This window comes from Sus scrofa, chromosome 9 (assembly GCF_054392235.1).
Source record: "Sus scrofa isolate SSC_HxYL_T2T_F1_AM1 chromosome 9, Sscrofa_HxYL_maternal_Yorkshire_Landrace_v2.0, whole genome shotgun sequence".
In the NCBI taxonomy this organism is placed as follows: Eukaryota; Metazoa; Chordata; class Mammalia; order Artiodactyla; family Suidae; genus Sus; species Sus scrofa.
The window spans coordinates 96,485,871-96,503,135 of NC_139391.1; the positions used below are offsets into that span (position 1 = coordinate 96,485,871).

Below are 17,265 nucleotides of genomic sequence, written 5' to 3' on the forward strand. Positions count from 1 at the left end.
GTATAGGCCAGTGGCAACAGCGCCCATTAGAACCCTAGCCTGGGAACCTCCACATGTGGCCCTAGAAAAAGAAAAAAAAATTAAAAAAAAAAAAACCACAAATGCGAGGTGAGGGAGGAGATACAATTCAGCCCATTAACCCCATCAAAGATGCATACAATAAACTAGGATTGCAGCAATTAATCTCTCTTTTCTTGTATTAGAGGTGCTTAAATATCATCCATTTATTCTGTAAACTATTAAATGTCTATTACATCCTAGATGCTAGATGTACAAAACTGAATATGACATAGTCCCTGATTTGGATTCACAGTCTATTAAAGGAAACACATAAATCTAAAATAGCAAAAGTGACCTTTAATCCCGTTTGAAACAAATCAAGGCAAATCAGGGTATAAGCAAATAAAATAAAATAATAAAACAAATGCTATGAGGAAAATGAGGAGGAATCTGAAAGAAGGCCCAATGTAAATATTATCCTGCAGTCATTTTGCTATCATTCACCCTTCCTTCCTCTTTCTCCAAAATTACAACATATAGAAATATACTTTCCAATGCACAGCTCTACTTAATTTCCTTCATGGTTTTTTGAGGGTTTTTATTATTATTCTGAAGAGGTAGTTTTCCCTCTCTAATGTTGGAGACAAAAAAGAGAGAAATGTTAACAGATCCAAACTCCAAGTGACTCAGGGTTGAGTTGATGTCTTAGGGTGAGTCACTGCCCTTTCGAAAACTGGGATGCGACTTCAACCATTAATGATGTCTGCCAAGAGAGGTTCAGATGTTTAATTAGAAAGGGGGGGGTACAAAAGAGGGTACGATAAGAAAGTGCAAATAAACACAATTAATTGGTGGTAATATGTACTAATAGAACCATAATAATAAAAGCAACAGATCTTGACTATACTAAAAAATTCTATTTGATTTGTCTCAATTTGAAACTCAGTGGCTCTTAATATAATCATTTTTCTTGATTTAAAAAACTTACAGTAACCAAAGCAGAAATAAACAGTTCAATAAGATCATCTTGATTCATACTAACTGGGTTAACAGTCAATTTGTTTTAGCAGTAGCTGAACTATAAAATTTTTTTTTTCTTTTTAGGGCTGCATGTGCGGCATATGGAAGTTCCCAGGCTAGGGGATGAATTGGAGCTGCAGCTGCTGGCCTACCCCATAGCCACAGCAACACAGGATCTGAGCCACATCTGCAACCTACACCACAGTTCACGGCAACACCAGATCCTTAACCCACTAAGCTGGACCAGGGATGGAACTGCACCCTCATGGATACTAGTTGGGTTCATTACCGCTAAGCCACAATGGGAACTCCATAAAATTGTTTTTTAGCCTTTCCGCCGGTGACAACATCCTAAGAGAATGTGGCTCTCGCAAAGAATCTCCTTCATCCCTCTCCAGAAGAGAAAAGGAAACACAAGAAGAAGCGCCTGGTGCAGAGCCCCAATTCCTACTTCATGGATGTGAAATGCCCAGGGTGCTATAAAATCATGACGGTCTTTAGCCATTCACAAACATTAGTTTTGTGTGCTGGCTGCTCTACTGTTCCTCTGCCAGCCTACAAGAGGAAAAGCAAGGCTTACAGAAGGATGCTTCTTCAGGTGGAAGCAGCACTAGAAGCACCCCGAATCAAAATGAATGGTAAACAATCCCAATAAACACATTTTGGATACCAAAAAAATATTATTTTTTAAAGTCTGTGATGACATTAAGTCTTATACTAGTATAATGAAATGTAACTTAGATGTTGCTTTGCAGCTAAATTATGTCCTTTATTTTCTTTTTTCTTTTTCTTTTTGTAGCCGAATATGAAATTAAAATTAATACAGCAAAAATTTTTACCTTGGTTCTCTCAAAGTATTTGAAAGTCCTGTAAGAATGTTTAATCCCTAAAGTAGTTTAAGTATTTCTTTTCAATTATGCATTGTTTCTGAAGAAAGGATTTGCTTTTATAACAGAAAATTAAACATCTATTTGGACTCTTTCACCAATAACCAAATTCCTGACTGATGGATCCAAACTAAATAAATCGTATTATATTACAATAAACTCTGGAGCTTTATAATCTGGTGTCATGAAAAATATCTGTCCTGATTACCATCTTGTGACCAGCACAATACAATTTTCATGGCTCTCACAGAGAAAAGAATAAGTTTTACTCTAACTTTTCTTGACATCATCTTTCTTGGGCTGTCCTTCCTTTCCTCGCAGCCTATCATTATCATGGATAAAAAGAACCACTTCATCTCCAAATAAAATGTTATACATAAGGTAGAACAGCTTATTGGAACGAATCCTTTTATAAAACATTTCAAATAGAAAACATGGTTAACACAAAATACAGCAAACATAACTAAAATTTCTCTTCCGCTCCTTTCCATAAGGAGAGGAACCATACCTTATATTCCTTTTACAACCACCGCTTCCGTAAGTTTTTTAACACAGCTCAAGGACACAACATGACATAATGAAAAGAGTCCAAAAAACTCATGCCCTCTTTCCACCAAGTTAAACTTTATCAGTTTTCTCCACTGTAAAAAGTAGATGATAACATCTACATTACAGGAATTGAGAATTAAAAATGATACAAATAAAGCACTGTCATAACACCAATGCTCAATAACGATAGCTCCAATTATCACTAACAAAATATTTTCAAGTGGACAATTTCTGTTTCATTCAATTGGACAAAATGCATTTCAGGATGGGGTGGGCAAGAAGCTTCATTAGATTCTAATGCCCTCCAGTTATTTTCATTCTTATTCTTCACTGATTAACTTTCTGATTTAGTAGCCTAATTTACTGCCACTGCCTCCAATCTCACCACCAATTTGATCCTTAAACCCCCTTTACAGTATATATTTGGTTCTCATCATAAACTCACGACCCTAAAAATAACAATTCTATTGGTTCTCTCGCAATACTCATTCTTTAACCTTGCCTCAAGCATCTTCCTTTCTGAAACTCTAAGACTTCACTGACTTCAATATTCTGCTTCTATCACCCACGTAACCCATTCTTCTAATTTTCTGTTCTTCTCTAATAGTCTTTTCAATTTGCACATTTCTCCTTCCGTACTTTTAAAATACTTTCACCTTTCTCTCCATTCTTTTATTCAGACCCACTCGAAGTTTCACAATTTTACAAAATAGGCTCTCCTTCTAAACCACTAAAGTGTGCACTGCTTTAGAGACTATGTTGTAACTCTGTCTACCACAATAATATCTATGGATTAACAAATCAATAGGAACTTTGAAATTAAATCAAAAGGGTATATATGTGCCAGGTCACACTGGCAGATTTTTATACCCTGCACTAGCTGGAGGTGGGGAGTGAGTATAGTCTTGTATGTTGATTAGAACCAAAACCCGAATTGAATTAACTCAATGTTACTTACATTTAAATGGGGAAAAAAACTCACAGGCGCTCAAAGACAGAGAGTTTATAATTGCTTGCCCAACTTAAGCACTTTAAGATTTACATTTTTCTCTTAAATTTCCAACCCTGTACATTCCTCTATAAAAGAGTAAATGCAGATCTTCCAACAGCTGAAATCTCAAATAATTTTCATTGTACAGGTCAAGAACTCATACATCATGTTTTCATTAGTTCTAGTGCAAATACATGAATGAATGCTTATGTATTTATATGAGAAAGCAACTAATGTTCATCTGCTAATCAAAAGACTCTTTGTTCAAGAAAGCACACACCAAACAAATATCATTTAACAGTTACTACTAAAAGGCTATCCTGATGCAAGCTTCAACAATGACAAATATTTAAACTAGAATGGAAAAATACTATTTCCAAAGCTCCTTGATCTTTTATATGCATTGCACTTAACATTCTTTACAAGGCACAAACAGGATTCAGGACTGCAACTTGATCTTGAACACACAATAAATTAAAATGTGAATTATATAAAGTGCTTTAAACAAATATCACCCTGTTCCCATTCTGGTATTGTCTAGCATAACAATACTGGGCTGTATTTGTTAAAACAGCAGAACATATGATAGCAACACAGAGCAGATCAGTAATAATTATGACAGGGTTACCAAAAACTAAAACTAATTGGGCAATGAAGAAAAAACAAAATAAAATAAATTAATAAAATAATTAAGTTCACTTCTCAGTAACAGAGCATAAGAGAAGAGTCCTAATTAAGAAAAAATTAGAGGAGTTCCTATTGTGGCTCAGTGGGTTAAGAACCTGACTAGCACCCATGAGGATGAGGGTTCAATCCCTGGCCTCACTCAGGGGGTTAAGGATATGGTGTTGCCGCAAGCTGCGGTGTAGTTTGCAGATGCAGCTCAGATCTGGCGTTGCTGTGACTGTGGCATAGGCCAGCAGCTGCAGCTCCAAATCGACCCCTAGCCTGGGAATTTCTATATGCCGTGGGTGTGGCCCTAAAAAAATTTTAAGAAGCCAAAAGGAAAAAACAATTAGAGTATTGATTTAAAAACATGAGTTATGGCATCAGACAGGAATTGAGTTTAAACTCTACCACTAGCAGAAGTTCCTAGGCATGTGATCAAACCCATACCACAGCAGTGCCCTGAACCACCAAAGTGAAAGGATCCTTAACAAGCTAAGCCACGGGAGAACTCTGCATTTCAGTTTCTTTCTTTTTATCTTAACAGTTTTAATACAATTTGCCTGTTAAAGTGTACAGTGGGTTTTTTTTCGGTTTCTTTATCTGTAGAATAAGAATAAAAATACTTATCTTGCAAAGTTGTGCACAGATAAATGAAATATTAATTATGCAAAGTACTTAGAAAGTAGCATATATTGAAATCTTAACAAAGTTTATTCAGTCCAAAAAGACCTAGACATTAGTACAGCTCAACTATTTCAGACTTTCAAGGAAGAGATTGCTAGAGCATATAAAAAGATGGAACACTTTTAATTTTTTCTGTTTTACAAAGCTAGGATATTCAGAAATCAAAACCTGAAAAGGGTAATATAAAAGAACACTAAAGATCTTACATGACAATCAAATCTAGATTTTAAAGAGGTATTTCCAAGTTGCCTTTAAAATTGGTGAAATCTACTAGAAAATCTTCTAATATAATTCACCAACCAAGGTAAAAGAAGAAAAACCATATAATCATCTCAATATACACTGCAAGAGTATGTGATCAAATTTAATATCTTTTTCCAATTTAATCTCAATTCCAAAAAAGGGGAAATAGGAAACTATTTCATTGACATACTGAAAAAAAATGTCAAAAAGAATACATAGGAATTCCCTGATAGAGCAGTGGATTAAGGATCTGGCATTGTCACTGAAGTGGCTCAGGTCACTGCTGTGGCACGGGTTTGATCCCTGGCCTGGGAACTTCCACATGCTGTGGGGTATGGCAGAAATAAAAAAAAATACACTACTGTGAAATCCTAAAGGTATTCTCATTCAAATGAGAAATGAGTCAAAAATGCTCACTATTCACTACTATAATTTAGCATTCATCTAGATGTTCTGATCAATGTAGTTTAAAAAATATATTAAATATTGCCAAGAAAACAAAATTATGACTAATTACAAATGCTGTGACTGCTTTATTTCAAAATCCAATAAAAACTATTACGAATTTTGTAACATGACCATTTAGAAAACAGAAGTTCCCAGGCTAAGGGTCAAATTGGAGCTGCAGCTGCCTGCCTAGGCCACAGCCACAGCAATGTGGGATCCAAGCCATGTCTGAGACTTACACCACAGCTCACAGCAATGCCAGATCCTTAACCCACTGAGCAAAGCCAGGGGTTGAATCCATATCCTCATGGAAATCAGTTGGGTTCGTTACCACCGAGCCACAACAGCAACTCCAGATGCTACCCTCTTTTAAAAAAATGTAAAAAATAGTCCACACGGAAAAGCAACCACAAGTTTTAAGATACCAAAAATCAACTTTAAAAATAGGCAGAACCACACGAAGAAAACTCTAAAACACTGAGTCATAAAGATGACTTGAAGAAAAGATGAAAATATTGTAAAGATATCACAGTTATCTCTAAAAAATTAATTTGGAAATAACAATTGGGTTCGTTTAGGATCTTAACTGAATTAAAGGTAATCTGAAAAAAAGAAATATATGAGAAATGCTGACAATGTTTTTAAATAGATAATAGGAATTCACACAACATAATTAGTGAAATACACTAAAAAGTTACAATAGGAGCTCCCGCTGTGGCACAGCTGGTTTAGGATCCAACTGCAGCATCTCAGGTTGCTGCAGAGGTTTGGGTTTGATCCCTGTACCAGCCCAGCCTGGTGAAGTAGGTTAAACAATCCAGTGTTGCCTACAACTGCAGCTCAGAGTCAACTGTTGGCCCAGGAACTTTGATATGTCCCGGGTGTGGCCGTTAAAAAAAAAAAAGTTACAATAATCAGAATTGTTTGGAATTACTAGAGCAAAGAACATAATCCAATGAAGCAGTATAGAAAACTTAGAAAAAGGTGTTCCCATCGTGGCTCAGTGTTAAAGAACCCAACTAGTATCCATGAGGATGAGAGTTTGATCCCTGGCCTCACTCAGTGGGTTAAGGATCCGCTGTTGCCGTGTCACAGACACAGCTCAGATCCTGCATTGCTGTGGCTGTGGTATAGGCCTGTGGCTACAGCTCTGACTCAACCCCTAGAAACTCCACATACCACAGGTGCAACCCTAAAAAGACAAAAGACAAAAAAAAAAAAAAAAAAAAAAAAAAAACCTAGGAAAAAAAATCATGAATTGGCATACAATAAAGAAGGTATTTAGGAGTTCCCATCGTGGCTCAGTGGTAAACCAATCCAACTAGGAACCATGAGGTTGCGGGTTGGATCCCTGGCCTCCCTCCAGTGGGTTAAGGATCCGGTGTTGCCATGAGCTGTGGTGTAGGTTGAAGACGTGGCCCAGATCCCTCGTTGCTGTGGCTGTGGTGTAGGCTGGTGGCAACAGCTCCGATTAGACCCCTAGCCTGGGAACCTCCATGTGCCTCGAGTGCAGCCCTAGAAAAAGGTAAAAAGACAAAAAAAAAAAAGTATTTAAAACCTCTGGGAAAAGATAATTGTTCAGTAAACGGTATTAAAATAATTGACCTGCCACTCTACCTTAAAGTACATGCCAAACAGATTAAAGATGTAAAGGTTTTTTTAAAACTCTGAACGTAATATAAGGAAGTAGAGGTGAATACCTACATACTTTGGGAATGCAGGAAGGCCTTCTAGGCAGGCAGATATCATGAAAGAAAAATTTGATAGATTTAACTATACTGAATGTTAAAAATCTGTGGGTTTTTTTGTTTTATTTTGTCTTTTGTCTTTTTAGGGCCACAACCACAACATATGGAAGTTCCCAGGCTAGGGGTTCAATTGGAGCTGTAGCTGCTGGCCTACGCCACAGCCACAGCAACACGGGATTTGAACCACGTCTGTGACCTGCATGACAGCTCATGGCAACACCGGATCCTTAACCCACTGAGCAAAGCCAGGGATGGAACCCAAATTCTCATGAATACTAGTCAGGTTCATTACTGCTGAGCCTCAATGGAACTCCCTAAAAATCTGTTTAAAAAGAAAAAACGCATACCAAAAACAAAATTAGGATGCAAATGACAAACTGAAGAAATTATTTGCAATGTAATTTGACCAAGGTGTAATAGTTTTATATACAAAGAGCTCTTATAACTCAGTTTTTTTAAATGTCCAATGTCATAATAAACAAAGGACATTAACAGATAATTTACAAGAAAGTACATTTAATATCATTAATAATGAAACAAAAAAATGTCTAGAAGATACAACTTTTCTTATCGAAATGACAGTTTTTCAGTATGGAGAGGATGCTGGCATTCTCAAGCACAATTAATAAAAATAATTGTTTTTTGGTCACACCAACAGCTTGTGGGATGTTCCTGAGCCAGTAACCCAAGCCATAGCAATGACCCAAGCCACTGCAGTTAACAACACTGGATCCTTAACCCACTGCACCACAAGCAAACTCAAAAAATTAATATTAATTAAAACTTTTTGGAAAGTAATCTATTAATATCAATCAAAAATAATTAAAATATGCATACCTGTTGACTTCAGAATTTGTCTTAAGGAAATAAAGATATGTGCAATGATTAATCCATCAAGAAGCTAACTACTAAACTATTCTTTCAAAATTACTGAGAAGAGTTTAAATTTTCAACAACTGAAGCATTGGTTAAATAAATGATGATAAATCCACATGCTGGAATATTAGCCACACATTTAAAATGATATTATGTAAAAGAATAATATTTTATTGACTCAAGTAACCATTCACTCAATTAAGTGAAAATAAGCTAGAAACAAAACAGCATGCACAACAAAAAGAGTTGTACAATATGGACACTTTTGGTTAAAAAAAAAGAGTAAATCTGATTTAAAAGAACCTATAAGGATAGTCATCAAAGTGTTAATAATAATTATCTCTGGGTAGAGGCACTATAAATGTTATCATTTACACATTCCTGAATCTTCCAAATATCTTATAATCATTATGTATCTTACAATCATTATGCATTATTTTCTTAATAATTAAGAAAATACACAACATTTACAATATCGCATTGACCATAGTAACAATAGTATTCAAAATCATGTCAACACTGATATTCCCACTCTTTTAGGCTGCACCAAAACTAGGCATGCCTACCCTCTCTAGATCTGATCATACTATTATACTTTAATCACAATGAAAGGAATTTTCAGAACTCTAGGAAACAATCAGATAAGTTTTTCACTCCACCTTTACTTATGATCAAATACAAGGTCAAATAATATTTAGGTATTAATTATTTGCTTTGAGCCCCCTGATAAAGTTAAGAATTAAGTGAGGAACAGGGAGTTGCTGTTGTAGCTGAGTAGGTTAAGAATCTGACTAGTATCCATGAGGATGCAGGTTCAATCCCTGACCTTGCTCAGTGGGTTAAAGGATCCGGCATTGCCGTGAGCTGTGGTGTAGGTCACAGACAGGGCTCGGATCTGATGTTGCTGTGGCTATGGTTGTGGCATAGGCCGGCATTCCATCCCTAGCCTGGGAACGTCCATGTGCTTCAAGTACGGCCCTAAACAGACAAAAAAAGGGGGAGGGTGAGGAAAAAACCCTGCACCTCAAACCAGCAGGGTTCAGCATTCACATATATCCAAACATTGAGCTAAAAGTTTAAAATTAAAAAAAAAAAAAGTGGAAAGGAAGCGTGGAATATAGGTATTACTTTTCTCAGGACGGAAAGTACGGGCTTCTGAAAATTTCTAATCACACAGCTCATCTCTGTCTCATGTGGGAGACAGAAGAAAGATTTTCTCCTCCAATGTTTTAAAAGGTATACATCCAAAGGGCAAGCAAGCAGGATTTCTTCTGAACAAACAAGGTTTAAACAGGAGATTTTTAAATGTTAAATGTCTTCTTTCCACAGTGCAGATATGCAGCCTAACTCTGAGAGGACCAAACAGATTCTGGCAGTACTTGGCTCTCAGCATAAGCAAGAATCAAACTGTTAATTCCATCTGCTCCCCTCCAAAAAAAAAGACAAAGCAGAGTTCCCTTAGTGACTCAGCAGTTAATGAACCCAACTAGTATCCATTAGGACGCAGGTTCGATCCCTGGCCTCACTTAGTGGGTTAAGGATCCGGTATTGCCGTGAGCTGTGGTGTAGGCCGCAGATGTGGCTAAGATCCTGAGTTGCTGTGGCTGTGGTGTAGGCTGCAGATGTGGCTAAGATCCTGAGTTGCTGTGGCTGTGGTGTAGGCTGGCAGCCACAGCTCCCATCTGACCCCCAGCCTAGGAATCTCCATATGCCACAGACGTGGCCCTAAAAAGACCAAAAAAAAAAAAAAAAAAAATGACAAAGCATTACATGGTGGTGCCAGGGATCTCAGGCTCCATTTGAGAAGTTTTCCTAAAAAGCATCCATTTTCATCATATTGCGATGAAAATTGGTTTTGAACACTTCAGAGAGCTGATCTTGATACTACATAATGGCAACTCTGATGCTGATAATAAATATGTGTGTGTGAATATATATATATATATACACCTATCTTTAATATCATATTTTATTTGAGATGTTGATTCCAGAATTGTCTTCCTTTTTAACTGGTCAAAGCTCTGAATCCCATCTACTTTTGTCTCCCCAGGGTCTTAGTTCCACTAAGTATCTCATCTTTGCTAATCTCTTACTTCTCACTTTCCTTATGCATGTAAAAAAACAAGCATAATATTCCTTCAACCCATATCCTTCTGCAGCAGTTTTCGACTATGTCTGCACACTGGAATTACCCAAGGATCTTTAAAATACCTATACAACTAAGGTATAGTAACAAAAAGTAGATCAGTGGTTTCCGGGGATGAGAGGGAGAGATTACAAGAGGGCACTAGGGAACTTTTGGAGGTGATGGAGATATTTACTATTTTGATGCTTTAGTGAGTATAAACATATGTCAAACATTAAACCACACACTTTTGGAGGTGATGGAGATATTCATTATTTTGATGGTTTAATGAGTATAAACATATGTCAAACATTAAACCACACACTTTAAATATGTATAGTTAGGAGTTCCCATGTGGCTCAGCAGTTACCGAATCCAACTAGCATCCATGAGGACATGGATTCAATCCCTGGCCTTGCTCAGTGGGTTAAGGATCCAGGGTTGCCATGAGCTGTAGCAGAGGTCACAGATGAGGCTAGGATCCTGCATTGCTGTTGCTGTGGCTCTGGCATCAGCCAGCAGCTATAGCTCTGACTAGATCCCTAGCCTGGGAACCTCCATATGCTGAGAGTGTGGCCATAAAAAGACTAAAAGACAAAAAAAGTATAGTTTATTATATGCCAATTATACTTAAATAAAGCTGTTGAAATAAATACTGATGCCTGGTTCCTGCCCTATCCCCCAAATTAGTATGGGAGTTTCCTCTTGAAATCAAGATTCTTAAAATCTCTCCCAGATGACTGTAAATTTGTAGATAAGAGAGAGAATCACTGCTCTACAGCTGTCATTTTTTCTCAAAATGACTCCCTCAAGCATGTCTACCTCATTATCATCCATTCTTTCTCAATCTTCTGAAGACTAGTTTCTAAACCAGCACTCAACTAAACCTGTACTTGTTAAAGTCACCTATGGACAAATTCACTGGTGTTCATAGTACTCTCATTACTTGAAACCTCCTTTAAGCATTCAAAAAATTTCCCCCTCCATTTGAAAATTTCTCCACCCTTGGCATCCTCTTGAAATTTTTCTAATGCTTCTAACTACTACTCTTCTTCTTCACACTATTCTTCTACTATCTGCTTTTTATCCATATATTCTCTGACTGCTGCTTTAATTATGATAAAGGCTTCCCCAGTCTGAGTCATTTCAACATACCCAATTCAATATAGCTTCTTCCATTCAACCCCCAACCTTCCCTCTATTCCTGATTTCCTTTAAAAATTCCACATCCTAGATCCAAACAACTATCTATATCTTCACCTGAATGTATGTTCCATGGCTTCCTCAAATTCAAAAAATCCAAAATAGAATTTATCATCTTCCCTCCATCTATGTGTTCCTCATGTCCAATCAATGGAACCAAGTCAAATCTCGTTCCTCACTGCCAAAGTGAAGATCCAAAATACAAATCCATTAAATAGTTTCTTATTCATCACTTTCAATGCAATCCCCTTACCCAAGGATATACTGCCCTAGTCTTGCCTTCTACCACCCTCATTTTTCTCATCTTCCACCATTTCTGCCTATCTAACCCCTGCATTCGAGTCATGTCAACATTACTGACTTTGGACTGTCACCGACAATGACTTCTCTAAACTGCCAGGTTTCTCATGCTTCCTTGCTTTCTCACTTATTACATTCTACTCTTAGGAAGTTATTCACTTACCTCCTGTACTTGGCAAAATTATACCATACTTTATTGTGTGTGTTTTTCATGTTTATACTTTATTAAAGTATGGTTGATTTACAGTATTGTGCCATCTTCTCCTATACAGCAAAATGACTTGGCATACATGTATATACACCCCTTTTCTTACACTTTTAAAGCTCTACTATGTACTCCTGACTTTATTTTTATTTTCATTTTTTTATTTTTTTTGGCTTTTAGGGCCACACTCATGGCATATGGAAGTTCCCAGGCTAGGGGTGGAATTGGAGCTACAAGCTGCTGGCCTACACCACAGCCACAGCAACATAGGATCCAAGCCGAATCTCCAACCTACACCACAGCTCATGGCAATACCGAATCCTTAACCCACCGAGTAAGGCCAGGGATCGAACCTGCGTCCTCATGGATGCTAGTCAGGTTCGTTAACTGCTGAGCCATGACAGGAATTCCTGTGCTCCTGACTTTAAATACATGCAAGCTGGGTTAGTCATCTCCTACTCTGCTCCCTTACTACACTAGACATATCTCTATTCACACTTATCACAGGTCTTATAATTGTTACTTATCTGTCTTACACATTACACAGTAAATTCCTTATGACAAGAGCTATAACATTATTTCTATATCCCTAGTACCTATTCAGCCTGGCATAGCGCAAATTTGACATAATTTCAATTACTTACAAAATGTAAATTCGATGTCCACAAAATGGTCCTGATACTAACATTTTAAAAAGATTTCTTAATACTCATTATAAAATAAATATCAGTCAACAGGATCCTGAATAAAACAGTTGACTACACGATATATTTAAACTCCAACTGTCAAAACAACACTGCTCTAAAAATGCAACCAAGAGCAGATTTCATAAAATAGGAATACAACAGAAAAGGGAAGCACAGCAGGGATAACACACTGACCTAGCAAGTGCCTCATCTGGATGTCGATATCCAGATACTGTTAATGCTGATAACTAAGAGAGTTTATAATCCCTCTATGGTAATAACTATAGTAAATAAGCCAAATCCAGAATTTATTTTCTAAAACAGGTGATAGTTTTCTTCCTTGCCACTCTGTCGAAATGAATTACTAGAATAACTATGAAGCACTATTGGCCAACCAAGCAGATCCTAAAAAATTTCTTTTCTTTCTTGCCTGCACTTCAAAAATATGGTGCTTTGAACTATTATTCATCATATGAACCTTAAAATGTATTAGCCTAAAGAAAAAATGCTTAGAAACTGGGGGCCGAGGGAGGAGTTGGGGGTGGGGGTGATCTTAGGAGAATGTTCTTATGGAAAACAAGCCTCCCGGGACTATCGCACTGACTCAAGGTTACACAAATATTTACGCAGATAAGGCTTTAAAAGCTGAAAATTTCAAACCGTAAACTGTTACAAGAACCAAAGAGGTGGCATACCTGCTCCAAAAACTATTGTGTGACCCAAAGGACAAATAATTTGCCAAAGAACAGCTTGGCTCTACAGCCGGTAGTACGGTCTCTGAGATAAGTAGTAGCTGCCAGCGGAACAAACTCCCCCTACCTGAAGAGCCGAGCGGCTGCCGGGTGTGTGATCGTTTATTTATCAGAGAACCGATTCTGTGCAGTACGAAACCACTACTGGCATAATTTTTAATTTTCATGAACGTCTCAACTTTGAGGGTACACGGCACACATGTGCACATCGAAAGGCGGAAACCTAGTTTTGCCAGAGCATGAAAACTTTGAGTCTTTCAACGCAGCAATTTTCGGACAAAACCCCGATTCTCGAGTAGGTTAGAATCAGCCTCGGGAGAGAACTAACTCCTAGTAAGAAGAGGGCAAGGGCTGAATAAGAGATCTCCTGGGTCAATAACCAAGGAAGGAATCTTGGCTGCTTTCTAAATCTCTCTGTCGGGGCGGGGCGGGGGGGGGGGAGCCGAGGCGAACGCTGCTCTCAAAGACGAGGGGGGGTGACAGTGACCATTTGGCTATTAGACTGGTCGGATAGCGGCAGCCTCGCTAGAGTGGGACAGAGGTGCAAGAAGGGGTGGGAGAGGTGGGAAAGGTCAGCCCGGAGCATCAGCCTCAGATGGGTAAAGGTGAGGGGGTCCCACCCCAGGCCGACGCAGCCGAGGGGCGGCCGGTAGAGCCGACGAGGTGGCGCCCAGGTCACGCCCGGAGATTGGACGGCTCCTCTCCGGAGAAAGAGAAAGACCCGAGTCCGCGCGCACAAAGCTGCCGCCGCCCAGGCAGCAGGCTGACTGCGCCCAACTTCAGGGCCAGCAGCCGCCGGCCGCAGCCCACCACCCGGTCCCGCCCCCCCCCCGACCCCTGGACTCCCCTGACGCTCTCGAGCTCACCCTCGGCGCCTCGCGCTGGAGCCGTTACCCCCAACGAAGCCGCCGCCCCGGGAACAAAGTCCCGGTCCCCTCCCCGCGGCCGCCTCGTCCCGGCTCCTCCCTGACAAAAAAAAGTTATCGGTCTCCGGCCGCCCCGAGGGCCCGGCGTGGTTCGCTCGGCTGGACTCACCAGAGCGGCTCCTCAAGCTCCACCTCCAGAACCTCGACTTGTCTGGCTCGCAGCGACAGCGACGAAGGCTGCTCCGCTTTCTCCCGGGTAAGCAGCACCACCTTCCCCCCTTCCTCCTAGCAGAATGGGTCCCAGCGAGCCATCTTCCCCCTCCGCTCACTGACTGACAACCCAGCCCCGAGAGCCGCCACTGCCGCCAGCTACTCTGACAGGCACGAAGAGGAACCCGTCCCTAGGCAGCCAACCACGACCGCCCCACGTCGGCTCGGCCTATCGCCGTTCCCTGGGGCGGGACCAGAACAACTTCTCCACCAATGAAAATATTTCTTTGCTAGGCCTGGGGCGGAGCCATGAGGTGGGAGGGAGAGATAGTTGGTGGGCGTGGTCTAAGCAATAGGCGTGGTCGGGGCGCCCAAGGAGCGATGATTGACTGTAAGATTGGGGCTGCAACCAAGCGATAGTGATCTGAGAAGGTCTCTTGGACTCTGCCATTGTGATTTACGGCCCTCGCAGAAAAGAGTAATCCTTTTGGAGAGATGTTATGTGGTTATACAGAGGGGAAACTAAATGATATTTTAATTTCTTGGTCAGGAGTATTTAATTCAAGTCACCAGAATTTCTAAAAAAATCTCATCAAATCCCAGGAGGAAAAAAAATGTACATTTTTGCAAAACGGTAATTAAAAACTCTTCTCAGAGTTTCCCATCGTGGCTCAGTGGTTAACGAACCTGACTAGTACCAATAAAGACGTGGGTTCGATCCCTGGTCTTGCTCAGTGGGTTAAGGATCTGGCGTTGCCGTAAGCTGTGGTATAGGTCGAAAAGGCTGCTGGGATCCTGAGGTGCTGTGGCGGTAGGCGGGCAGCTACAGCTCCAATTCAACCTCTAGCTTGGGAACCTCCATATGCTGCCCCTGTGGCCCTAAAAAGACACACACAAAAAACTTCTTCTCATCATTGCTTTTGTCCTTAGCCTGGAAATAGTCAAACACAATTCCACAATATCCTTTCCATGAGCTGTTTTTGTTTTCCTCATATTCCCTCCCTACTCTTCTCCAAAATACACAACTTTATGGAACAACTAGAACCTGAGCACATCTAAACCATTTCCTACATACAGTCCCTCTGTTTTTGACCTTGTCAACTCCTCCTACCACATCCCTCTCAAGATCAATCAAAATTACTTAGAAGAAAACTGAACCTTCAACCTGGAAGATGGGTAGTCATTCTAGTTTTACAATAAAAGGGAAGGACTGCTCCCAAAACACCAGGATCTTTTCAAATATGGCAAGCACACAAATAATAAGCACACAAAAAAATTACTCGATATTGAAAGGACATCGAGGAAGTTCCCACTGTGGTTCAGCAGTAAAGAACCAGACTAGTATACATGAGGATGTCGGTTGGATCCCTGGCCTCACTCAGTGGGTTAAAGGATCCGGCATTGTTGTGAGCTGTGGTGTATGTTTCAGATGTGGTGCAGATCTCTCATTACTGTAGCTATAGCATAGGCTGGCAGCTGTAGCTCTGATTCGACCTCTAACCAGGGAACTTCCATATGCAGCAGGTGTAGCCCTAAAAACCAAAAAAAGGAGTTCCCTTCATGGCGCAGTGGTTAACGAATCCGACTAGGAACCATGAGGTCGCGGGTTCGGTCCCTGCCCTTGCTCAGTGGGTTAGCGATCCGGCATTGCCATGAGCTGTGGTGTAGGTTGCAGACGCGGCTCGGATCCCGCGTTGCTGTGGCTCTGGCGTAGGCTAGTGGCTACAGCTCCGATTTGACCCCTAGCCTGGGAACCTCCATATGCCGAAGGAGCGGCCCAAGAAATAGCAAAAAAAGAAAAAAGAAAAAAAAAAGGCATGGAGCAAATAGTTTCAGGGTAATTGTTAGGGTAGATCTGTAGAGCGATCTGGATCCCCCATTGAAGAGTATAGACAGATGTATAAGCAAATCAGAACAAAATATAGTGATAAGGGAAACAGAGGTAGGTTCAATAAGCCAGGAGAGCACTGGAGAAGAAATTATTGTGTTTGAAAAAGTCAAGGAACTTCACAAGGAATGTGATGTTTGAGTTGGATCTTAAAAGGAAAAATAGGAGTTTGCCAGAGAAGTCAAAGGGGATTTCAGGATGCAGGAAAAGCAAGTTTGAAGGCATGGAGTTGTGAAAGGGCACTGAGTGACTGGGAACACTGAGAAAGCTGGTGGGGCTGAAATCTAAGTAGCAGCCAAAACTTAAGCTAGAGCAAAATGTTGAGATGAGATTATAAAAGGCCATATGAACTACACTAAGGTATTAAGATGAGCACTGTCCAACAGAACTTCCTGCAATAATGAAAATGTTCTATATTTATGTTGTCCAATATGATAACCACTAGCCACATGTTAGCTATCCAGCATTTGAAATATGGCATAGCAGAGGCACTAAATTTTTTATTTGAATTTTAATAACTCCCATATTGGACAACTCAAGTTTATTCTTTATTATATAGGCAGTGAGAGACCAAAAGAAGCTTTTAATCATGTGGACAATACAATCAGGTTTCTTTTAAAGGGTGAGAATCCTAAAGACATTGTAGAAAGTGTCTGTTCTCTTTGACAGTAATCTTGACACATCAGACCAGCATGGAGGATCGGCAGGATAATTTATGTCAGCTGGTCAAGAGCCTGGCCAGGAGATGTGTTTACCTGAAGGAATAGGGACAGGAAGATCCAGAGAGTATGTTGTACTCTAACATCTTAGAGAACACAAGCAGTCAAAACCCGAGGAACTGATTCTGTCATCAGGTCCTGACAGAATGGGGAGTAGGAGAGTGAGCAGTCAGAGAGGGAAATAGAGCCAAAGGATC

The 17,265-nt window shown here is 40.0% G+C and overlaps 1 protein-coding gene and 1 pseudogene across 5 annotated transcripts in view; one reads left to right on the plus strand and one right to left on the minus strand.

The window, feature by feature from the left end:
- Window positions 1-14,585, minus strand: part of HYCC1 (hyccin PI4KA lipid kinase complex subunit 1) — a 92,738-nt gene extending 78,153 nt beyond the window's left edge. For all 5 annotated transcript variants that reach the window (XR_014815945.1, XM_084977223.1, XM_084977224.1 and 2 more), the window contains exon 1: window positions 14,421-14,585. The gene's annotated coding sequence lies outside the window, so the exon portion shown is untranslated. The remainder of the gene's footprint in view (window positions 1-14,420) is intronic.
- On the plus strand, window positions 1,423-1,634 carry LOC100620741 (small ribosomal subunit protein eS27-like pseudogene; annotated as a pseudogene).
- Window positions 14,586-17,265: the final 2,680 nt, after the last annotated feature.